Here is a 4,054-nt window from a genome sequence, read left to right on the forward strand (position 1 = left end):
TTCGAAACGGAGCCGATCCGGTTCAAACGTCAAAATCCTTTTTTTTTTTTGTATAGTATATATATATTATAGTATTTATTAGTATATTGTAGGTATATTTACATATGTTATATAAGTTAATAAGTAAAGTTTATATATTCTTAGGGTAATTAATTAGTCAATAATCAACATATACATGTATATATATATATTAAGTTATATGCTTAAGTTATACTACATATACCTAAAATATAGTAAGAATATACTTATATAGTTCAATATACTTAGGTTATATAACTTATATATATATAGATATATGTTTTAGTTATATATATATATATATATATATATATGTTTAAGTATACTATATATACTTATAACTTATATATTATAACTTAAGTTATTTATAGCTTAATTTTTTTTCTAAGTTTATAAATTCATATATATATATATATATATATATATTATAAGTATATTCTTAGTATATTTTAGTTATTTTTCAAGTATATAACTTTCTAGTTTTTAATTTAAGTAGATGTATATTATAAGTATATTTTTAGTATATTCCTAACTTAATATAAGTAAAATTATGATCACAAGTAAATAGAAGAAAGATCAATGAGCCATATATTTTATTCATTCATGAATAACATTTATTTGCAATTTGTAGTTTTTTTTAACTTGCAAATAATACATGAATTGCAAAGAAATAGTAGAATAATAAAATCACCAATTCTCAATCATTTGGTTAATTTCCCATATCATATTCGGCCATGGAGATATCTTCAAAGTCTTGAATTTTGGTCGGTCCACTTGCTATCAAATGTAATTTCTTCCTCTTCGCCTTCCTCCGCTTCTAAGTTTTGTTTGCGTCGCTCCGATCTAATCCAATCGCGAATGCACACTAGTACTTGCAAGCTAAAGCTGGATAATGAGTGTCTATGGTCTCCAATTTGTTGTCTTCCTTGGCTAAATGCGCTCTCCGAAGCCACGGTTGATACTTGAACCGTAAGGATATCTCGAGCCATTCTTGAGAGTGTCGGATGACTTGCCTTGTACTTCTTCCACCATGCTAAGACGTCCAATTCATCTAATTCCTTGATATCCACATTTGGCTGCATCAAATAAAAGTTATATTCATCAAAGTTTGCACTACAAGAAGGAGTTGACTCTAAATGTAAAAATTTTAAATGCGACAAACTCGACAAGCCCTTTTCGCTACTTTGAGAAGTAGTAGGGCGTGGAGCAACGGGTGTAACACGTTCTTCCAAATTAGAATAATGAGTAAAAACTTTTAAGAGTTAAACTTGACTAAAGATGGTTGAACTCCTCTTGATTTCTCTAAGTGTATAAATTTGACCAACCAATGCTTTAGTATAAGATACTTTTAAACAAGGATTTAAAAGAGAACCCAATATAAATAAAGTTGGGATGGGAAAAAATACTTCTTAAATTTGATTATCATATCAAAAATAGCCCGCTTGATAACGGGTTTATATTTATACTCTTGTAAAACTCTAGCTATTTCCATAAGTAGACTAAAATTCCGGTTATCGTGGGATAGAATTGTTTAGAAAAAGCAAGGTTGCATTATAAAAAATTTCTAAAAGTTCAACACATTCCTTAACATCTTCCCAATACGTAAAATTTAACCAATCATCACTATTAATATTATATTTGTTGTGAACTTGTTGTTGAATGCTATACTCATATGCTTTGTTGTAGCATAATGTAAGTGTAGTTCCACTAATCTCAATTTCTACTTGAATTTTCCTAGGTCTAAGGTTATTTTCACAAGAATTCTTAAAATCTCTAAGTCTTCTATTAGCATTAAAAGAAACGCAACGCATCTAACTTTTTTTAATAGAATCGTCAAAACAAACAAGACCATCTTTAATAATTAAGTTTAAAATGTGACAACAACATCTCACATGAAAAATATTTTTTAGCGGAGGGTTTAATTCTCTTTTTAAAAGACCAATCGCCTTTGTATTATTAGAAGCATTAGCTAAAGCAATACAAAGTGTTTTTCTATAAATGTTAAAAAATCTCATAATAGTAGACATTGAATCGCTAAAAATTTTCCATCGTGACGACCTTTTCCTTCATCATATAAAAAAGCTATAATTCTTTTGCATAACTCAATTGTCATCAACCCAATGACATGTAATAGCAAAAAAATCTAACTTGTTAAGACTAAGACCCAAATCGGGTGAGAAACATTACAATTTAAAGAATTAAATATATGGCGCAAATAAAATCTATATTTGTTATACAAATCTATAACATCCGCTCTACAAGTACTTCTAGGAATACCCTCAAATAGCGATTATAACAACGTTGAATGTAAGTAACAAACCCCAATGCGAAGGAAGGAAAATGGTAAACAATCGTAAGCTACCATTTTAGCTATTTCTACATTCTCTTTTTTCTTGTCATACTTAAAATTTTCTTGGTTCGTGAGATCTATCGTCATTTGAATACCCGCATTTGAACCGTTTGCTCTCCCAAACATCCATATGTTTCTTTCTCATATGGACCGTTTAGTACCCGTTCCGCATCCTTACTAGTTTCTTGCACTTGCCTAAGCAAATACTTCATGCTTGTCCACGTAGGGTACATTTGGCGTATGGCTTTCCTATCCTTAGTCATAAATTTTCAAATTTTAGCTGTTGGCTTACGAGTTCTAGGCGGTTTGTCTTGTGTATGTGATTGTGCGGACGACATGTATCTCATGTGATTTTCGGGGGCTTGTGTTTCATCATCATCATCATCATCGTCAATTTCATTAAAAAGTCGGTAAAATGTTGTTGCATTGCCTAAGCTGACCTAAAAGTGGATTATTTCCCACCAACATCAATACCTAAATTAGGTGTTTCTTCCACAAATGTTTCCCCGTTAAGCCCACACTGCAATCACACTACTCGACACCCGTCTTTAAATCTCTTTGCCATTATTAAATAGAATTAATTTAAATCACACTCAAAATAAATCAACAAAATAAATTACAACAAATTAAATTGCGTAAATTAAATTGCGAAAAATAAAGATAGAGTTGGAACGAAGATATCAAATTGCGGACTAATTTCCAACAAAGTGAAGGCGTAAATTGCAAATCCACCAAAGTTACTTCGGATTGTTGCAAAATCACTAACTCCACCAAAAATATTATAATTGCAAAATTAATAATTGAAACTATAATAAGACTTTATAATATTTATTTGAGAGAAATTTAAAGTGGCTAATTGTTGCAAAGTAACTATAATTGAGAGATTGAGATTTGAGAGAAAAGAGAAGAGTGAATTGGTGTGGATTAAAATGGAAATGAAGAGGGGGTTTATATGGGGTGGGGGATGGGTTAAAGTGTTAAAAAAAAAAAGTTTGGGCGATTGGGGGAGGGGGGCAAAAAATGGGTTTATGGCCGTTTGGCAATTTTGCAAATGGACCGTTGCCCAACGGTCCAACAGTGAACATCCCAACCCCCAACGGCTCTATTTAAATTTTTTTTTTTTTAATTTCACCGGTTTAACCGGTTCCGATTTCAAAAAAATTGAAACCGGACCGGTATGTAATATACGTTACCGGAACCGGTTGAACCGGTTCCGGTTTTACCATCCGGTTACCGGTTAAACCGGACCGGTTGACGGGTTTACCTCTATTCCGTACCGTTCAGATGTATAAAAAAAAAAAAAATTACTTTAAATTTGACAAAATTTAAGATAATCTAGTATTCATAGGATAAACTTTTCTTGAGGGGTGGGGAGGGGGGGAGGGGTAATGAAAAATAGATAGAAACAGGCTAAGGGAAAAGGGATACTGGCTGAATTATATTGTAGAGAACGACTGATAAAAATTACTCCTATCTCATTTCGAATAGTTTATGAGTAAAATTGGTCATTTTTCATTTAAGTTGGAACAACAGCTAGTAGAAAGGATATTCCTAAGTTATTTGGCTAAAGACAAAGCATTTTGTGCCAAAATAAAACGGATAAGAAATTATCCTATTTTTAATAATGCTGAAGCAAAATTAGTCAATTTCCGAGTTTGTCTTTTTATAGATATTTTTTCATGCAAA

The sequence above is a fragment of the Lycium ferocissimum genome, chromosome 6 (genome assembly GCF_029784015.1).
Source record: "Lycium ferocissimum isolate CSIRO_LF1 chromosome 6, AGI_CSIRO_Lferr_CH_V1, whole genome shotgun sequence".
Classification (NCBI taxonomy): Eukaryota; Viridiplantae; Streptophyta; class Magnoliopsida; order Solanales; family Solanaceae; genus Lycium; species Lycium ferocissimum.